This window comes from Pongo pygmaeus, chromosome 7, assembly GCF_028885625.2.
Source record: "Pongo pygmaeus isolate AG05252 chromosome 7, NHGRI_mPonPyg2-v2.0_pri, whole genome shotgun sequence".
NCBI lineage: Eukaryota > Metazoa > Chordata > Mammalia > Primates > Hominidae > Pongo > Pongo pygmaeus.
Window position 1 is genome coordinate 139,705,929 of NC_072380.2, and position 22,373 is coordinate 139,728,301.

Sequence of the window (22,373 nt, forward strand, 5' to 3'; positions counted from 1 at the left end):
TTGTGTATATATACCATATTTCCGTTATCCATTCTTTGGTGATGGACACTTAGGTTGATTTTATAACTTGGTTCTTGTGAATAGTGCTTCAATGAACATGGGAATGCAGATGTCTCTTTAACATACTGATTTAAAAGCTTTTGGGGCCAGGCATGGTGGCTCACACCTGTAATCCCACAACTTTGGGAGGCTGAGGTAGGCAGATCACTTGAGGTCAGGAGTTCAAGACCAGACTGGCCAAAATGGCAAAACCCCGTCTCTACCAAAATATTCAAAAATTAGCCGGGCGTGGTGGCAGGTGCCTGTAGTCCCAGCTACTCGGGAGGCTGAGGCAGGAGAATCACTTGAACCCAGGAGGTGGAGGTTGTAGTGAGCCGAGATCACGCCATTGCACTCCAGTCTGGGTAGCAGAGCGAGACTCCATCTCAAACACAAACAAACAAAAAGCTTTTGGGTAAATATTCAGAAGTGGGATTGCTGGATCATATAACAATTCTATTTTTAGTTTTAAGAGAAACCTCCATACAGTTTTCCATGACAGTTGTACTAATTTACATCCCCACAAACAGTGTACAGGTGTTCCTTTATTGTTATTATCATTATTAAATATATATGTAAGTGCATAGAAAAAAGGCTATAGAAAGACTGCAGATTTTCCAATAGATTCTGTATTAACAAAAACAGATGATACCTATGCGTTTATCATAAGTTCCCATTTTATTTAACCAAGGATACAAAATGTAAGGGAGGCAAGCATGACCTCATGTTGCTCATCTTGTCGTGTCTTTTGTTCTGGGGCCTTGAATCCTCGTCAGAGCCAAAAGCTGAAGGTGATACTCTCCACCCAGGTTGGGCTCTGCCATGTTGAGATGACAGCACTGAGAAGGTGCCTTGTGGGAGAGCTTTATGATTCCACAACTATGGAGTGGGGAGAACTTACCTTTAACAATCTGAATGTTTGGGTTTCAAGGGAGAGAGTTTGCAAACTTCAGGCTCTCCTGGATGACAAACTGAACTCAGTATTAGGAAGGCCACATTCTCCTGCCAGAGGAAGCAGAGTGGATACCCATGTGTCTTTCCAAAATAGAATACTGTGTGTAGCTTTCCAACGATTCAGAAAGCCTATTTCACCTCATTCTGCCCCTATCCCTACCCTACACCACAGCTCTGCTTGTATCCTTTTTTTCCTGGGTGATTTTGGCATTGAGTTTGACCCAAGGACATAAGTTAATTTTTCTACTCCCATCCACTAAATTATTAATTAATGGCGGGAGAGAAGTGGGGGCAGGAGTTGAAGAATTGGGGGATTGACTGGAAGAGGCAAACCTAGAGAGGGAAACTTTCAGTGGTTACTCCTTATACTTCTTGGTGGTTTGAAGTGTTTGCAATGAGAAAATATTCATGTAGTAGTCACCTGTGTGTGCTTTTTACATATAAAAAGTTCTTGCTTTCTTTATATCATCTGTCTATGGAGGCTGACCTTTGGGTGGTGAACAGGATAACGAGAGGTCAAGTTCCATAGCTCCTTTTCTCATTCTAACAGAATAACTTTATTTGCTTTAAAATTTTTAGTATGCAAGTTTTCACATACAGAAATGTAGAGAGACTATTATAATGGACACATGCCTTGGTTTAACATTTACTAACATATTGCTGCATTTGCTTTATTTTTGTTTGTTTGTTTTGCTCAGTATTTTTTTTTTTTGAGGCAGTCTCACTCTGTTGCCCAGGCTGGGTGCAGTGGTGTCATCTCCGCTCACTGCAACCTCCGCCTCACTGGTTGAAGTGGTTCTCCTGCCTCAGCCACCCCAGTAGCTGGGGTTACAAGCATGCACCACCACACCCAGCTAATTTTTGTATTTTTAGTAGAGATGGGGTTTTCACCATGTTGGCCAGACTGGTCTCGAACTCCTGACCCTAAGTGATCTGCTTGCCTTGGCCTCCCAAAGGTCTGGAATTACAGACATGAGCCACTGCACCCGGCCTGCTTAGTATTTTAGAGTAGTTTATATTTTAAAGCAAATTACAGATATCACATTTTAACCTCAAATATTTCAGAATGCAAATCTAAAAAGTAAGGCTATTATCTTACATGACAATAATACAATTATTATACCATAAAAATTAATAGTAATTTCCTAGTGGCATGGAAGGCCCAATCCAAATTCAAATGTCCTTAATAAGCCCAGAAGTTTCCTTCATAGTTGATATATTCAGACCACACACTGCATTGGGGAGTCTTTCGTGGTTTTCTGTAAGGCCTCTGGAGGGCATCAGGATTATGCGGGCTGCCTTGGTCCTCAGCTGGAAAGAGGCAGTTGGAGAATGGCCGTACTTTCCTGGGTGATGGTTTCCCGTGGCAGAAGCTAAGGCACCTGGCATTCTTGCTTAATGACCAAGAACCAGAACAGGAACAAGCCTGTGATTACCCATTGACCTGAGCTGGGGATTGTGTGACCAATATGCAAATCACATGCAAATCTGAGAAAACTCCACCGACTCCCCTTAAAGGGGTCAATGAAAAGTGAAGAACATCTATTAGATTATTGCATCTATTAGGAAAGAGAATATGTTCTTAAATTTGTGGAACTGAGGCTTTGTTTGTTTATAGCACTTTTAACTTCACTTTCCTTCTCCAGACAAGTGAATTTGGCAGGTTATCAACAACCCTCTGCTTAAACTTTGAAACATAGGTTACTTGTCCTCAGCAGAAAATCTCCTTAGCTGATCAGTGCTATTGCCACACATGTACTGCCCTGATTGCCTTAGGACTCCTAAATTCAAGCCCTAATTCTGCCGATAACCCCGTATGAGCTTCATTCCAGCTTCAAAAATCAGTCACATCCTCTGGAAAATGAAGGGGTTGACCTAATGCTCTTCGAGTTGATTTCTGGTTCTAAAGCTCTAGGTATCCCTGAAAAGATCTGGCTTTTTTTCCTCAAATGTATCTCCTGGAATTTGATGGAAATTGGAAATTGAGGTCATAGATATTCCTTCAGTGTGCACTGCTGGAAAAAAAAAAAAAAGAAAAACAGCAATCCTCATTCATTTTACTAGCTGTCTCCTCATAATTTTTTTCCCAGTTTTTTTTTTTTTTTTGTGATGAGAAAGATTATTAATAGGACACTTGGATGCATTCATCCAAATTGAAGTTTTGATCCCTTTGAATGATCTTAGACACATGATTTTAAGAAGAAAGTCTCGTGAGAGTTCCATGGCCAAACCTGATAACTCAATACTGCTTAAGATACTGGAACAAAACCAAACACCCTCAAAAGATGCAAGATTAGAGAGAGGACCTGGGTGTTTAGAGGCTGTGTCTCAGCTTCCTGCATGATGTGCCAGTTTCTAACTTTGAAAGCTGACAGGTGAAGGGAGAGGACATTCCTTGAGTCCTTGCCAAGAGCCAGGCCATACATGCATGGCTTTATTTAAACCACGATTATAAAAGGTAAATATTCTTAAACCCATTTTCCAGATAAAGAAACTGAGGTTTAGAAGACAGTTTTAATTACCCACTCAAGGTCACACAGAAACGAGCATTAGTGGATCCTGGCCCAGATGTGGTGCCAAAGCCCTCCCTCCTTCCCCTTCTCATTATCCGCTCTTCTGTGGTCTAATTTTCCTCTAAAGATGATAGACGTTGATGCTGGTCAAGACTAAGAGAATGTGGATACAACAGAAGTGGTGTCTGAGATATTTTCTTTCCAAGTGTATTTGTTGGATGCTTGATTTTTGAGCTGCAGTCTTTAGCAGCCAAGTACAATTCTGTTACTTAATATTAATGACCTAAGCTCTCAGTTCTCCGTTAATTCCAGGTCTTCACCCCCATACTTGTTCTACAGGGATAACTTTCCACCTTCTTTATCTGGGTACTGCTTTCTCATTGCCCCCTTCGAGAGCCACCTCTGACTCCTCAGTCTAGGCCAGGGCTCCCTGGTGTGCACCCTCCTAGTTCTTGGGCCTTCTCCTTTTGAAGCATGTGTTTATATACATGTAGTTGCTGTTTAGTACGAGGCAGGTTGGTACAGAGCTTCAGCAAGTTTCTAAGTTCAGATCCCAGGCTCCCTTACTTACTGGAGAGCCTGGGATCTGAACTCAGAAACTTACTGAATCTCCATACCAACCTGTCTCATGCTAAGCTGCTTCTATACAGCTGTGGACCAGGTTACTTAACCCTCATGTGCCTCAGTTTCCTCATCTGTGAAAGAGAGTTAATGATGGTGCCTAGTATCCATGGGATATTGGTGAGGACTATATCAGTTAATTCATGTAAAGTCCTTAGAACAGTGCCTGGTGTGTAGCAAGCACTCAATCATTGTTAGCTATCATTATCTTTTCTTGCTTTCCAGTAAACAATAGTTCCACTTGGGTGGATACTATTAATGTATCTGTCTCATTTACTGTTGTATACCTGGTGTCTGCAGGCATTGCAGATACTCAAAAAGTATCCATTTTATGTTCTAATTACAACCTTTCTGTATCATGCCCTACTGAATATCTGCCACGTGCTAGGCCACGTGCTAGGAGCTTTCATATGTATGATTTCTCACAACTCTCATAAATTACTTATTATTGGCATAGCCATTTTACTGTTGAGGAAATAAAGGTTCAAAGAAGCACACTGATCTGCTTTGGGTCACACAGCAATTCAAAAGCTGGGGTAGTATTGAACCCCATATCTGGATGACTCTGGGCCCAGTGCTCTTTTCTTTCATCTAAGCTACCTCTTTGTGCCACAAAAGGACAATGGACCTTATGTAAACCCTATGTAAATAGGAGGTTCTGATTTCACGAAACCAAAGCCAAAGCAAAGTAAGCAGAAGTTAACAAAAGAGCTACAGTCATCTGATATTTTATTTATTTTTTTCTTTTAAAAAAAGATACCTCTTCCTTCTTTCCTAGATACCAAAAGCAATGTTGATTTCTGAGCAGAGAACAAAAGTCTTGAAGGCCTCTGCCATGGAGTTGACAGATTTCTGTGTAGAGGATGAAACACCACTTTCTAATGCTTATTTATTGGTAATTACGATGGACCTCTTGAGCACTCTGAACTGTGAGAATTCGCAGCTTTGGACCATTAAGCTAGAAGACCACTGAAGAATGTTGCTATCTGTACCAAATTAAGAACAGTTTATTGCAATGCTTCTCAAAGTTTAATGTGCACACGAATCACCTGGGAGCCGTATCACAAAGGCTGATTCTAATTGAGAGAGTTTGGGGAGGGACGTGAGATTTGACATTTTATTGATTTTTATTTTATTTTTATTTATTTATTTATTTTTTGAGATGGAGTCTCGCTCTGTCACCCAGGCTGAAATGCAGTGGCATGATCTCAGCTCACTGCAACCTCTGCCTCCCAGGTTCAAGTGATTTTCCTGCCTTAGCTTCCCGAGTAGCTGAGATTACAGGCATGTACAACCACATCCAGCTGATTTTTTTTATTTTTATATTTTTAGTGGAGACGGGGTTTCACCATGTTGGCCAGTCTGACCTCGAACTCCTGACTTCAGGTGATCTGCCTACCTCATCCTCCCAAAGTGCTGGGATTACAGGTGTGAGCCACTGCGCCCAGCCAGATTTAGCATTTTAAACAAGTTCCCAGCTGATGCTGATGCTGCTGGATCAAGGACCACCCTCTGAGAAGCAAAGGTTTATGGGGCTTCCTCGGACTGCACTCTGGCCAAATACAGTGACTCCAGTAAGGCATGGCCTTTGCAACCACAGGAAGAGCAGGAGTCTGCTATGGAGCCGCCTGCATCCAAGTCCAGCTCTGCTGCTTGATGGGAATGGGCCCTTGGGACAGATTCTTCCCTTGGAATCTGAGTGTTCTCAGGTATAGATGGGTGTTCTGGGTGTTGGGAAGAAGCAACGATTGGATGCAAATTATCTCTAAGGGCCCTTTCGGTTCTAAGATTACATGACTGCCTGACTTGTTCTAATGACTGCATTGAAGTTGAGATGTGTGTTTGTATGTGTGTGTGTGTGTTTAGGAGGGAGTGGAGAGGAACTTGGAATCTTATGAAAGAGACTTCTAAGCAGTTGCTTTGGAAACCAAGTTTGTGATAAAACTCCTTTGCTTTTTTTTTTTTTTTCCCTCCTCTGTTGTCTAGTCCCATTCCACCAGGTGGCCAAGAGCATTTTGTATAAAATACTCCATCTCTCATGCTTCCCATCTCCCTGGATTCCGTATTTTCTGTTGAATTTGTGTTCTCTGGCATATTTAGGGCTTTTAGAAGTTTTTCGTGTTACTATGAACATTGAAGAGACAAAGCAAGAGGAAAGGAGGAAGGAAAACTTACTGTTCCTCTGTGCTGATTAACACAAAACTTTATGGAAACATGTTCTATCACACACATGCCTTTAAAAGTAATGGCAAAAACTGCAATTATTTTTGCACCAACCTAATATTTCCATCAAGTGGGATTTTAGGAATATTATGAAAAAAAGATGTACCTTCACAAGTAGATAGAGCCTGCCTCTCACAGGTGAGATCGTCATACTGACCATAGTCACTTTTCTGGACAATCTGTCAATGTATTAATACATTCAGGGCTGATTTGGCATCAGGTGCCATGGAAGGTGTCATAGGAGGTACAGAGGTGCATTGTACGTAGAACCACGGCTCTCAGCATGGTCGGGTCCCCTCTTGAGAAAGAGCTAGCAGACATATAAAACAGGTAGCATATCCTTACCCTCTCATGAGATAGTCAAGTGTTTCTCCCTCCCACCATTGAGTGCCAGGCCTAACCTCATGCCCCTTGCTCCCTATGTCATATCCAAGCTTGCCCTTGATCTTCATAGGTCCTGGCCTTGTTTTCATCACTTCATCCTGATACTCTGTCTTGGTGCTCAAGATGAAGGTTTAGACTCTGCTTGTTTTTCTCCTCCTTGACTTCAGTCAGATCACGCTCTCTTTTGGGCTATACTATTCTAGACCACCTGAAAAATCTCCATAAGTCAACACTGCCCTGGGGGCTCCTGCATCCTATAACCTCATGGGTCAGTGTATTAGTTTCCTATTGCTGCTGTAATAAATTATCACAAAGGCAGTGGCTTAAGGAACAACCTTATTATCTTACGGTTTGGAGATCAAAAGTCCAAAATGGTTCTCAATGGGCTAAAATCACGATGTCAGCAGAACTGTTTGTTTGTTTGTTTGTTTTCCAGAGACAGAGTCTTGCTCTGTTGCCCAGGCTGGTGTGCAGTGGCACGATCTCAGCTCACTGCAACCTCTGCCTCCTGGGTTCAAGCGAGTCTTCTGCCTCAGCCTCCTGAGTAGCTGGGATTACAGGTGCCTGCCACCGTGCCTGGCTAATTTTTGTATTTTTAGTAGAAACGGGGTTTCACCATCTTGGCCAGGCTGATCTCGAACTCCTGACCTTGTGATCCACCCGCCTCGGCCTCCCAAAGTGCTAGGATTACAGGCATGAGCCACTGTGCCCGGCCAGAACTGGGTTCTTTTTGGAGGTTCTAGGGCAGATTGTTTCCTGGCCCTTTGCAGTTTCTGAAGGCTGCCTGCATTCCTTGGCTGATAGTCCCCTTTCTCAATTTTCAAAGCCAGCAAGGGCCCAGTGAGTCTTTCTCATGGTGTCATCTCCTTGGTTGTAAACTTTATGCCTCCTTCTTCATTTAAGAACCCTAGTGATTACACTGGGCCTGCTGCATATTCTAGTATAATCTCCCTACCACAGGTGCAGCTGATTTGCAAAGTTGATTCCATCTGCAACCTTAATTAGCCCTGGGAGAAGATTCCACTCAGAGTTGGGCAGGAGGTAGCTTGAGAGGCAACTGGCCAGGGAAGGTAAAAGAGGGCTCAGAAACATTCTTGTCTTTATACTATACATTTGCTCTCACCTACTTCACAGCTTTGCCAAGAAGTATATCTTGTTGAAAAACATATTACTCTGAGACTACAACAGAAAATTCAATATGTAGCAATTGCCATCAAAAGAACAAAACAAACATGCATTAAATATTTAAACTACAGCATGAGAAACATCTATTATTAAATGCAACATAGGTTATCAATGCAATAAATAATGATAATGAATAGTTTTCAGTGTTTTGTAGGAATGAGCTTTATGTCAAACAATGAGCTGAGTGTTTTACATACAGATTATCTTTTAATTTTTAAAACAACTCTATGAGGTAGGTGCTATTGATATTTACTTTTTTTTTTTTTTTTTAAACAGAGTCTCTCTCTGTCACCCAAGCTGGAGTGCAGTGGCAGAATCTCGGCTCACTGCAACCTCCGCCTTCCAGGTTCAAGTGATTCTCCTGCCTCAGCCTCCCATGTAGCTGGGACTACAGGCATGTGCCACCATGCCCAGCTAATTTTTTGTATTTTTAGTCTACTAAAATAGATTTCACTGTGTTAGGATGGCCTCGATCTCCTGACTTCATGAGCTGCCTGCCTCGGCCTCCCAAAGTGTTGGCATTACAGGCATGAGCCACCACTACTGGCCTGATAGTTACATTTTTAAACAAGAAAATATAGACATAAACAGGCTTGGTATGTTGCAAAAGGTCACAAAGCTGTATATGGTGAGGAGGAATTTGAACCTGGGTTTGAGTCCATCACCCGAACCCAACCACTAGGCTCCACTGCCACTTTAGGAGTTCAGTGGAGAGGACAATCAGTGAGACCTGAGTGGCTAAGAAAGGCTTCCTGAAGGTGGTGATATGTGAACACCCATTTAAAAGGTTGCTCCGCTGGAATCCTCTTAAAATCTCTCTAAGACTGTAGAAAGAACCAGAACTTATTTACCCTAGAGCTACCAAAACCATTTCACCCCCAGGGCCTGCCTGTGCATTAGGGCAATGTGTATTGATGAAACATGCTGCTTTTATTTCAACTTCCCACTTCCACCTTGGTGAGGGAATTAAAAAAGAAATCACCTTTGTTTTCTTTAGGCCTGTAGATTGGCCTCTTTTTTTTTTTTTTTTTTTGCAGCCCTTCAAGAAACATTTCCAAGCATGGCCCGAAGAGGGTGTGCTTGGGTGTAGGGGAAGGACAGGTGGGACGTGCTCAGTGTGGGATATGCTCTCAGCATGCTTTAGGGGCTGTTTTAAGGAACATAAATTAATAAGGTGGAAATTACTTGTATCCCATTAGAGACTCTGCAGATCACGCAAGTCATTCATTCCTTATTAATCATTCACTTAGTAGGCACTATGAATATGGAAATGAGCAAGACATGGCCCTTTTGAAGATCTAAGAGTCAAAAGAAGAAAATAAATAGAAATCATCTTCTATGAACAAACTCAGGCACAGTTATAGCAAACATGTATTAAGCACAGACAAAGCATCAGGTGGATTAAACATGTGGTGCTGATATTAATCTTACATTGTAGATAATATTATTCACTTTCCATGAAAGAAGATCTGAGGTTGGGGTTGCCCAAAGTCCCACAGCAAGCAAGCAGATTAGTTAGGATTCAAATGCAGTCCTGCCTGACTCCAAAACATACTTTGTACTAAACCATGTGATACCCCCTCATAGCCCTCTGGAGCAGGGATCAGCAAAGTTTTGCTTAAGGAGCCAAACAGTAGATATTTTAGGATTTGCCAGTGAAGAGACAAATGAAAGATGTTATATAGATACATATATATTCATTTAAAATGAAACCAGCCAATAATATAAAAATTATTTTCAGCTCACAAGGCATAGCAAGGCAGCAAGCAGCATTTTCCTATAGACCAGAGTTTGTTGACCACAGTTCCAGGGCAATTTCTCTCTTCCATATTAATTCTTCCATATTGTATGTAGTGTATGTATACATATATATGTGTATATATGTATACATATGTGTGTATATATGTATACATGTGTGTATATATGTATACATATGTGTGTATATATGGTGTATATATGTATATATAGTGTATATATGTATATATAGTGTATATATGTGTATATGTGTATATATACACGTATATATATACGTGTATATATGTGTATATGTACATGTATATATGTGTATGTGTATATATGTACATGTATATATGCGTATATGTATATGTACTGCATATGTTTACTTATAGAGATGTTTATATATAAACATGCAGTATGTATATTATACTACCTATCTACATATACAGTATGTGTATATCTCCACATGTACCTTATCTGACATTCTAATATATGTGTATACACATTGTTACTTCTGCTAGGATGTGATATCTTTGAAGAAAAAGATCATCTAAGCCACCTTTGCTTCTCTAGAGAGCGCTACATAAATTCTTGCCCATAGTAATGCCTAATAATGATAGTGTTGGAACAGACGTAATCCATTATTATTTACCAAAAAGACCCATGGAGAAGGCCACGCATATTTGTTTTATATTGCACCAAATCACTAATTCTGTGTCAGGATAAGATGTGGTTTTGCTGCTTGAAGTGGTTTTGGGAAAGGCTCTAGAATTTCAGAAGTTGATTGATTTCCAGGCATCGTGACTCCTGGGCTGAGAAGCACAACAGCCTAATGCTTAAGTTCCTGAGTTTCAGAGATTCACAGATCTGACTCCTAATTTTTTTCTGCTACTTTTCCTTTTTGAGAGGGCCATGGTTCATAGGTTACAAATATCTGTGACAGTAATGATGAGAAGTTCATATTCCCTGTGTTCTTAGTGTGGTCAGGAACTGGTACGGTAGCTTACATGTGTGAAATCATTTAATTCTTATATCAACTCTCAAAGGTAGGTCATATCATTGTCCCCATTTGTTAGAAAAACAGAGGCACAGAGAGGTTAAGTAATTTGCTTAAGATTACACAGCTAGGAAGTGTCAGAATGAGATTCAAACCAAATGAGCTGGCTACAGAAACTGTACTTTATTATTATTAAAACTCCTATGATATTTCTTCTCCAGGGAAATTTATATGAAAAAACTGCAATTTCAATAGAACTGGAATGGAGGTTTCCCAAACCTTGGGTTTGGAACCTACGGTGGCTCTTTTATCTTTTTCTCTCCAAAATGATGAGCACTATAAAAGAGCCACATTATCTGCTTAGAAAATGTTTTTATTTTTTAAAAACTTCATTGAGCAAGTGGTAGATGCTGTTGGAGTGTGGAACTCCACACACCTTTCTGTTCTTTCTGTTCTTCTATTAGCAGTTAGTTAAGACTCCCCTCATGGAGATTTCATACTTACAGTGGTTTAAGAAGAAGTGAGGAGAAACCACTGGGTGTTCAAAGGAGAGCCATTGTGGCAAGAAGTCTAGAGAGAGTTATGGGCAGGTGATCGGTCTAAAGAAGAGAAGACTCAGGGCCCATGGCAGTGACCCCCAACCCCCTGGCAGATGGATGCTTCACTGAGGCAACCAAGCATCGTTGTTAATACCTTGATTGTCTCAGACCTAACTCCACACACTGAGCTGTGTGCGTCAGGGGGAAGTACTTACAAAGCCTCACTTTGTTTATTAGCAAAATGGAGACACTAATACAAATTCCAAACCACTAATTTGCATATCTAAAATCCCCAAATACCTGAGAACAGAAAACATTTTCATAAGGCCATCACAAACTCATCTTTGACCTAAAATGGCATGAGACGGGAGACTGGAGACTGGGGACTTATGATATTTCTTTATCCCACACTCTGTGAATATGCACATATTTTATTGCAAAATATTAATGTGTTTGATTACAGCATGCTATCCCAGACCCTGCTGGTGGGGTTAAACAAGATACAATACATGTACTGTATATTCTTAAAAATAGTTATGATTTTCAAAATTTGGCCTCAAAAGTTTTGGATAAGGGATGGTGGCCCTGTGCTAACTACCTCATTAGGTCTTGGGGTGGATTAAGTAGAATGAAATAAGGAAAGGGCTTAGCAGAGTTAGTGGCACATCATAAATCAACAACAAATATTTCATTTCCTAAATAGCTATTGCATTCTATGAATTAGGTATATTAGTTGAGCAGTTTTGCTCTATTGTCCCATTGATTTTACTCTTAAGAATACTGTAATACAACTTTGTTTAGAGTCCTCCACTGTTGTCTCCCAAGATTTTTTTTTCCAAGATGCCTTCTGAATGTTTTGAATCTGGTGCTTTCATGATTTTCAAAAAATCTCCATAAAATTTTTTTAAGACATAGAAGGCTTATATTCCTTATTCCAAAGACTCTTAAATAGTATGACTGAAATATTGAGATAATTTTTATCACACTACCTGAAACAGCCTGTCTCACACATGCATAAGCAAAGTCATGTCTGTTGCCCAGCCAAGCACAATCAGAAGTGTCTTCAGTTGTTACGAATGTTCACAGATACAATGTAAACACATATGCATCTTTAGAATAGATGATTTTGCAGTACTGTCCTACAAACAGTTGTATTTAGATGGAATTCAAAGAGGCCACCTACAGCATGCTGTAAAACAAACAACAATAAAATAACACTTTCTCACAAGTAGATTTGTTCCAAAATGGATTGGGCTACGTTTGGTATTATTAAATTTCAATTCTCCAGCAATGGGGACTCTTGAGTCTGGACAAATGCTTATTGGGCATATTGTAGCTGGACTTCAAATTTCACAAAGCATTGTGCATGAGATGACCTTGAGAACCTTCCAACTCTCAGATTCTGTGAGACTTGAGGAAAGAAGAGACAATCTAAGAGAATGGGGAAACGCAGATGAAACGTCCTTGACTTCCCAGGTTTTGCTTGATTCTTGGAATATTCTCTTTGGAGGTGTTGGTTTTGAGGGTCGAGTGGAGTTCACTTCAGTCATATATTCTGCCCTGCTTCTGTCCAAAACACAAAGTATAGGAAAAAAGTATTGAGTTGTGAAACATAACTATGAAAAAGAAAAAACTTTACATTTCACATAAAATTGTTAGATCAACTTGGCAACATATGCAGGAGCAGTGCGGAAGCAACTGACAGTCTTTACATTAGCTACTGCTAATGCGTATGGCATTCTACGGTGAAAAGGGTTTAAGAGTGAACACGACACACCCCTTCACCTCTTTCCCTGCCAGAGCTCTGAATCGACCAAGACATGCAAGGGGGCTGATAGTTGGAGGATAGAATGGCAGCTTTATTACTGACAAAGCAAACACTACAAAGCAAAACTACAGTGGGCTTTCCAAGAGTCCCCAGAATTAGTCTGGCTTTTCTGCCCAGTCACTGAAAGGGCTGGAAAAATCAAGACAAAACCACCGTAAATATCTTTCTCCTTGAGGTAGGACCTTTACCTACTTGGTAGAGAACACAGGTGCTCTCTGCAAGCCATTATGGCCTAGAAAGGGGAGCAAAGGGGAGCACTATAGAATGCTCATCTTCATCCCAAACTTTGCAGTTAGATGACCTTGAAGGCCCTCTATGGAGAGGAGTAAGCAGGTGGACAGCAGTATTTAGGGAAAATCTGTCTTTGTGGAGAAGTTCCCTACCTAATTAACCTTCCCTTGTTTGAAGCCATTTTTGGTGGGACCTGGGGGTGGAAGAGCCCATCTCATTTATAGTTTGTCCTTTGGAAGCATTTCACTCTCCTAAGTGGAATTTTATATTGCACACTTTCACACACAAATTGTACATAACCCTGACCCTTATGTTTGGAAGAAGAGAAATAATGTATTCTATTAAAATACATTGCATTGAATTGCACAATGATGTGATGGTGAAGCACCCCTAGAGAAGTGTCCTTTAGATACATCTGTGCAGAAGGAACTAGCTGTGTGAACTGGGTCAAGTCATGTCACCGGTCTTGGCCTCATTTCCCTTGGGGATTAAGCCCAGTGGGGGCACTGGAGGCTGCCTTGGTCCCTTCCAGCCCTCACATTCTCTCACACTCGGCTCTTCTGTTTCCAAGAACAATAATGACTGCAGAAAATATCATTTTGCCTTAGACTGTGATCTTCATGACTTCATCTGTGTGAACAGACAAACATTAAAAAACAGCTGAAGCATAACACAGGATCTAAGGCCATGTCCAGGGGCCCTTCCTTAACGCCTCCAGTTGAGATAAACTTTTAAACAAATAGCATTTGTGTGTCAGGAGAGAGATGGGAGAAGGTGGTACGGTATGAAGTGGAGTCTTTATTCAGGGTCTAAGCTCTCGTTTCCTGGGACAGTGAGAACTTTGTCTTTTCGGAAAGCTTGCCTGAAGTGTTTGCCTGTTTTATAGCTTGAGGTCAGGGAAGAAGAACAAGATATATCTGAGCCACTTCCTCCCTGAGCCTTTCAACCCCTCCCTGCTACCTAAGTCTGCAGCCTCTGCACCCTTTGGCTAGATTCCTGCTCAGGAGAACCTGGTCAACTCGCACATATGCGCACATACACACATACAAACACATATGCACACAACAGAATAATCGCACTCCTTTCTACCACTGAGATGAGCCTGATTCCCCTGCGGAGGAAGGGATGGTTTGCTACATGGCCCTCACACAGTCCTCACTCCTTAATGACATCCTTGCCTCACCTGGCTTCACTGCCCCTCTCTGGAGGCTGCTACAGTACTGTGTACATTTCCAGTCTACTTTCTTTGCCTGGAAGGGTGCTAATTTTGTTTTCACATATGCATAGCACTTCTAGTTCATGAGCTCTCTGAATGCAAGGCCTGTATCTGATTTACCTTTGATTCCCTGGTCCGAGGTCTTAGTATATAAAGAGCCATCAACTCATGATTTTTGAATAAATTTCAAATTAAGGAACATAGTAAACACCTTTTGGGATCTCTGCTCATCTCACAACCACCTCCACTTAACTGCTCACTAATAGGGGTGGACGTCTGGCAGCTGTGTTTCAACTCTCTAAGACTCTCTGTATGAGCCAATCAGAGTCCCTCTAGCAGGTTGAGAGAGAGCGCTTAGCCTTTCCCACAGCAGGAAGAGGGATGTGACGAGGCTCTCCTTCACCAAGTCTCCAGAGAAACAACGTAAGCTCTGCAGAAGATACAGGACTGGGCCGGGCGCGGTGGCTCGCGCCTGTAATCCCAGCACCTTGGGGGACCCAGGCGGGCGGATCACGAGGTCAGGAGATCGAGACCACGGTGAAACCCCGTCTCTACTAAAAATACAGAAACAGCCGGGCGCGGTGGCAGGCGCCTGTAGTCCCAGCTACTCGGGAGACTGAGGCAGGAGAATGGCGTGGACTCGGGAGGCAGAGCTTGCAGTGAGCCGAGATCGCCGCCACTGCACTCCAGCCTGGGCGATAGAGCGAGACTCCATCTCAAAAAAAAAAAAAAAAAAAAAAAAAAAACAGAACTGAAGACCTTTTATTAACAAAAATAATGCAAGGTTGTTATAACAAATCAGACCAGGCATACTCATGATGGAGGAGCCAATGTTCAAGAATGGCTAAGAATAATTTATAAAAGAAAAGTAGGAAGAGGGTACGGGTTTATCCTACCAGATTGAAACAGTATGGTAGTGAGTATAAATACGGTATGTTGGCAGAACAGATAGGATCCAGCTACATATAGGCATTTACTCGATAATGTGCCACTTCAGTGGGGAAATGACAGATTGTTATTTTCTTAATGGTACAGAGACAATTCATTCCACATTTGGATGAAAATGAAGCTAGCTTAAAATGGAGTATAAAAATAAATCCACATGAACTAAACATAAACATAAAATCATTATTAAAAATAGTATTAAAGACTATTTTTATACTTTGAGGTGGAGGTAGCTTTCTAAGCAAGATAGAAAACGCAGAAGCTGTAAAAGAAAAACAGCAGCTTCAGTTACATTAAAAAAATTAATAATTTTTAAAATTGGAAAGAGATCCCATAAAGAAATAAGCCAGGTAATTATTAGAAAGTATTTGCAACTCATATGATGCACAAGAGGATATTATCCCCAGGATGCAAGGAGTTTCTACAAATTAAGAACTAAAATGTAGACAACCGAACAGAATAACGAATGAGGGCATAGTTTTAAGTCTCCCTCCCTCTCTTTTTATAAAACGCTAATTTTTATTCAAAGCAATAAGGAAAAGTTTAATTTGTTCTGTGTCCTCTATATGTAAAGTCCATAAAGTTCTGTGGGAATCATCTCCTTTTAAATATGAGCTGCTCAATTTCGACACTGAATTCAGCTAACATATATTAACCGAGAGAAATCAAGAGTGCTTTGAATTCCCACTCAAATTCATTTGACGACTATTTGCCCTACCACGCAGGGCTTTTATAAAGCCCCAGGAACGGGTGTGCAAACAGTGGTACCTAACTCAATTATTTCTCTTCCACCTTTCTTTTCTTTCTTTTCTTTTTTAATTGACTAGACTTCTTCAGCAGCTGTTTCAAAGGAAGGGTGGGAGGAAAGTACGAAGGAGGGAACGCAGGCAGCCTGGCCGAATTGGTCCATTGATTCTGTTCCTGGTGCAGTTCCTCCTCTAGCCACGTGATGGCGGCATGAGCATTGCCGCACTTCTGCGCTCTCAAGTCTAGCACTTCAAATCCCCAGTTTTAAAGCCAGGGGCGCCTGGGTGTGTTTGGTGTTTGTGCCTGCAAGTCAAGGCCATGCCCAGACTTAGCACTCTCAGCTGCTCTGTAATGCAAGTCGACAGGAAAATCTACAAGGGCTTCACGGTCTTCTTTCTAGAAAAATCCCAACAAGGGTTTGATAGTAAAAAGTACTTCGTAGTCATTTTCAAATAGGGGAGAATTTCCTGAAATATACAGCATCTGCTCTGCCGGGTTTGCAATCTGTGCACAGGTACTGCAGTTAATGAGCCGCTGGCTTGCCGCTTCCAGGGCCAGGCTGGAGCAGTCAGCTGGTGGAATGATGGGAACTGCGATCGGCAGCTCTGCACCAACGTGCCCCCGGGGTGGAAAATGCGATTTGTGACAGAGAAGCTTGGGAATAATAATGAAAACATAATTGCTCCAGGCTGATTGCTCTCTTTCAATTGCAAAGCCGTCTCACCTCTTGTGAGAGAAACTGTAGTTCTAAGCTTTCATTTCTATAGAACAACTAGAGGCACACCCAGCAACTGTCCTTCTGCCCCCAGTGAAACTTGGGTTTTTTTTTTTTGAACTCCAGAGAACAGCTGTCCCCCAAATTCAAGAAGAATCCTACTTACTTCATCTCCAGGATGCCTGGGGCAGCTTGTCTGTTCAAGCAGCATCGCCCAAGTCATGAATGTAGCTTTGAAACCTATTAATCCCATCCTCTGATGCCTGGGACCAGGCTATTATATTGTTGGGCTGTTTTATTGTTGTTGTTGTTGTTTGTTTTTGCCTCATGAAAATAAAAAAATTAAAACCCTGCGTATGAATGAATTTTCATCGATTTTTCATTTGGTCATCCTACAGAGGAGGCAGAGGCTGTTGACACAAACTTACAGACTGGGACTCCAAGGATCAGCCAGATGAAATGCTATGTCCAGAGTCTTCATTTCCCAGCTCAGTGGTGGACAGCAGAGGACTCTAAGGTGGGTTGCCCTGATTGGAGTCCCCCTTCAGCCACTTTAAGTTAATGGATGTCTCTGAGTAAAATGAAGAGAAAGATGTCAATTGCTTGGGTTTTGAGAAAGACTGAAAGAGATCATGGATTTAAAATACTTAGCGTAGAGCCCGGAACCTCTCCTGTGGCTGAGAGTGAGTGGGCATGTTGCACATTGAGAACCTCTTTACACAATTGCCCGTCCTCCTAGCCCTATAGTCTGCGCAGACATTTCCATGCCAATCTCCACGGTATTTGCGCAAGTAATTTTTCCTGCCGTGGGGCTTCTCTGGCTGACTTCAGAATGTTGCTCAGCTTTAAAGGATGGACTGAGAGGTTAATGCTGGCGGAGCCACCCTAACCAAAGGGGGACTGGATCTGTTGGATAAATGCATCTGCTCTTCATTTCCCCAAGGGTGATGGTTCCGAGACATGTCTCAAAAGAGGAGGACACTGAGCCACAGTTACTCCCAGGAATGGCCCAACACACAGCATATTTCTACATTCATGTTTCTTTTTCCTGTCACTCAGCGGTGCTTCACTCTTGTTCCTTAGACTCACCTCCCAAATAAACTACCTTGACATGCCCTGACCCAGGCTCTTTATTTGGAAACCCAGGCTAGGACAGGAATGAAGAGAAGCCAGACCTTCTGACTCGAAGTTTAGGAGTCTTTTGATTTATACACACATGCGTACACACACAGACACACACACTTTGTTTTGTGTCCATGGCAGGCAGGTGGAGGAAGGGGGAGTTTGGCCAGCTCTCTAAGGTCTTTCTAGATCATCCCATACATTGCTGGGGACCTCCAAGGGACAGACAGTGTCTTCATCAGGTCCTTTAAGGACACAGGTTCCTGTGCATTGATGGCATTAGTGCTGAAGCCCAATTGCCCCAGTAGCAGCAACCAGCTTTGATCTGGGGCTGGCATCAGGTGGTGCCAGCAGCTGTCTCCATGATGTGATTTAAGGGCACCATTAGACTCTGCTATGCAAATATATTATAGGAGTGGGGTGGCACTCTAACCTTAGGCTATTTGTCACACTGGGGTAAGCTGGAACTTGCAGCAGGGTAGGCAGTCCTGGATGAGTGCCATGTGCCCACCCCCACTTTAAGCTACCATTTATCCATGATCAATTGTGAGTCAGCACCATGCTAATAACTTCTATGCCCATCAATCCTTTCTCAACCGAGGCTTTACAACAGAATCACCTGGAGCACCTTTAAAAGTGCCGGTTATAGTCCCTACTCCCCTCCAACCCCATCCATTCTGTTTTAATTGGTCTGAGGGCGTGGCTTGGGCATCCATAAAGTTCCTCAGCTAATTTTCATTTGCTGTCAAGTTGGAAAATCGCTGATACCCAGTTGTCTTTTTCATCCTCACCCCGACCTTCCTAGGGAAATATCTTTACCCCTCATTGTTCAGGATGGGAAGCAGCGAATGTCTTGGAGAAGTTAAGTCACACAGCCAGTTAGCTGTGGAGCAAGGTTTCAAATGCAGGTCTGACATGTCAGGTTCCAATCAAAGTAATATTTGCCAAATTTTCTTCTAAAAATGCCAAGGCAGAGTGTGTTCTTCTAAGAGAGGATGTTAGAGTGACCAGAAGCAGTCTGGAAATTTCTTGAAAGTCTCAAGCTTCATCTTAAAAACTCCTCATTTGTTTTGGTAAAAATGGTAAGATTTTACATTATTTTTGACAAAGTTGATATTCCAAGAGGACAAGCTGGGGTCGTTCATACCACACTGTGCTCGCAGGGGATTGTATACACTGGTGTGAGCCACTGAGCCTGGTCTATACACCGATGGACAGGAGAGGACTGGAGGACATGAGGGGATAGACATGGAAGAAGGAGAAAGAAGAACATGGGGAGAAAGAGTGATGGACATCTGGGTGCCCTCAGGACTGATTCTGCTAATATTTCTCACCATATATCTTTTAAAAAAGTTCTTAGCTTTGGAAGATGCAAGCATTCAAGATTGGTATAAGAGCACAGCTCATGATGTAAATTTCACCTATCCCATATTTCAGAGTTTGACAATTTTTTTTTTTTTTGGAGGTAGAATCCCACTCTTTTACGCAGGCTAGAGTGCAATGGCGAGATCTCGGCTCACTGCAACCTCTGCCTCCTGGGTTCAAGCGATTCTCCTGCCTCAGCCTCCCGAGTAGCTGGGATTACAGGCACCCACCACCATGCCTGGCTAATTTTTCTATTTTTAGTAGAGATGGGGTTTTGCCATGTTGGCTAGGCTCGTCTGGAACTCCTGACCTCAGGTGATCCACCTGCCTCGGCCTCCCAAGACAAATATTTTTAATAAAGGGTTAGATAGTAAATATTTTGGGCTTGTGGCCCATGTGGTCTCCATCATAGCTATTCAACTCTTGCTATAGCACAAAAGTGGCCATAGACGCTACAGAAATGAATGGGCGTGGCTGTGAGCCAACAAAACTTCATGTACAAAAAACAAGCAGACAGGTAGGATTTGGGCTGTGGGCAGTAGTTTGCTGAACCCTGTTCTTATTTTGCTTACTTGTAAGTGTGAGTTAGATAATTAGCTTAACTCTTGATCTTCTCACTTGATTTATCTATAAAATCTCAATGTGAAGACTAGACTAGATAACCATAACAGCTTCTGGTTTGCTCTGGGAGTACACACATGCACTTGTGTTGCTAACCTCCCAAAATGGATTTGGTTTCCAGTTAAGGCACTGAGACTTGGCCAGGTACAGTGGCTCACGCCTGTAACTCCAGCACTTTAGGAGGCCTAGGTGGCTGGATCTCTTGAGTCCAGGAGTTCAAGACCAGCCTAGGCAACATAGCAAGACCCCCTCTCTAGCAAAAAAATACAAAAAATCAGCCATGTGTTGTGGCATGCACCTGTAATCCCAGCTACTTGGGAGGCTAAGGTGGGAGGAATGCTTGAGCTTGGAAAGTGAAGGCTGCAGTGAGCCATGATCGTGCCACTGTACTCAAACCTGGGTGATGGAACAAAACCCTGTCTTTAAAAATTAATAAAGAGACACTGAGACTTGGAATAGTTTGGGGTAATGCTTCACATCTAACAAGTAGAAGGCCAGAATTTGCACCCAAGCCTTTTGGTAACTAAAGCCCAGATTCTTTTCCAGGCTATAACCATATTTCTAAGCAATTGTTTAAAAATACTTCTAGCCTAGAGATCTATGAGGCTATGATTTCATTTACCTTCTCTAGCTGGCTCTTTGCCCAATATGTAACAGTGCTAAAATATACCAGGCAAGCCACTTTTAAACAAATAATGTACCTAGGATTGAATCTATCCATCTGAGTGCATTGACTTGGCATCCTGTAGGCAAATATCAGGAGACAGATCTCTTTTGGGACCCACCTCCTTCAAAAAAATATTTGGCAGTTCATCTGAAGCATCTCCTTATTTCTGCTCTTCCAGCTGTCTCCATTATTGCAGGGTCATGCAAGCACTCCCAGAGTGCAATCCCACCAACAGCGGCCTGCTAAATGCAATAGATACACTCCCCCTGTGTCATTGGCTTTAAATGACCACTGTGGAAATAGCCAGGAAGCCAACAATCACTGTGGCCCAGATGCCCACTCACCCTGTCACTCATTTCCCCTCTACTTAAATTTCAGCCCAACATGTATTTATGTGTCCAATCATTCTAGGCATCCAAATGAAGAATACAAATGTGCCCTCTGCCTCACCCTCTAGAAGCTGCGGTGCCAGGGCCTGTGCTAGGTGCTTAAATATATTCTGTCCCTTATGCTATTTAATTCTTCCAGCAGCCTTACAAGGTAGAGATGATCTTCATCCTACATGTATAGAAGACGTGTGCAAAGGTAGCGTCCCTTCTCCTCGGAGAGCTGGGTACACTTGGCTCAGATCTCCACTCTCGTGTGTGAGGACACTTAAGCCCTCCCCTGAGATTGTTGTGAGGTTGTTGGTGGGTACACCCTCCACACTTCCTCTGTGGTACACTCATTGTTTAGATTTTGGAATGGATGAATTAAAAAGGAATCAGACAGTCATATACAAATGGCTCTTAAGTCTCTGGGGTCATAGATCCTTTTGAAAATCTGGTTAAGGTTTAGCAGATTAGAAAACACATGTAGTCCAGGCACAGTGACTCATGCCTGTAATCCCAGCACTTTGGGAGGCCTAGCCGTGCAGATCACCTGAAGTCAGGGGTTTGAGACCAGCCTGGCCAACATGGAGAAACCCTGTCTCTACTAAAAATATAAAAATCAGCCAGGTGTGGTGGCGGGCGCCTGTAATCCCAGCTACTTGGAAGTCTGATGCAGGAGAATCACTTGAACCTGGGAGGTGGAGGTTACAGTAAGCTGAGATTGTGCCACTGCATTCCAGTCTGGATGACAGAGTGAGTTTCCCTCTCAAAAAAAAACAGCAACAAAAAACAAAACAAAACAAAACAAAACCCACACATATGTAATTATCTATAGTTTGTATACTGTTTCAGAGGGTTCATGGACAAAATTGTGTATGTGCTAAATGTAGGTTACTATGCTAGACGTGGAGCTACAGCTAGCACCCAGTAGACCCTTGGAGCAGATGCTTCTGGAGCCCACCCCCACTACCCTGTTCCTTATCCTCTTGCCCTTACCACAGTGCACACCAGCCTCAGTGTCCACCAGCAGCTCCTGCATTTCTCTAAGGGCTTTCTCTTAGCACAAGATTTGCTACCATTGTGACGACATGAAGTGATAGGAAATGAATGCCACCCCCCATCCCCCCCACCAGAAGAGCCCTCAGTGTATGCATACCCCAGTTCTCGCTCCCTTTAGTGAGGCCAATCCCAGGCACGTGTGCCACACTGTCTCTCAGTTCACTCAATCAGATTAAGCTCCATTGCCCACACTGGTTGCTGGCTCAAGGGTTCGTCTTTTACTGGCTACCTTCTTTTTCCCCACTTTCCTACCAGTGTACCCTTAATTGCCAAATAAATTAGTTTAGTTGCACT

The 22,373-nt window shown here is 42.4% G+C and overlaps 1 long non-coding RNA gene across 1 annotated transcript in view; it reads left to right on the forward strand.

Moving 5' to 3' along the window:
* Positions 1 to 17,410, forward strand: part of LOC134740045 (uncharacterized) — a 338,647-nt gene extending 321,237 nt beyond the window's left edge. The window contains exon 4 of the long non-coding RNA XR_010127287.1: positions 17,273 to 17,410. This is a non-coding gene — a long non-coding RNA (uncharacterized LOC134740045). The remainder of the gene's footprint in view (positions 1 to 17,272) is intronic.
* Positions 17,411 to 22,373: the final 4,963 nt, after the last annotated feature.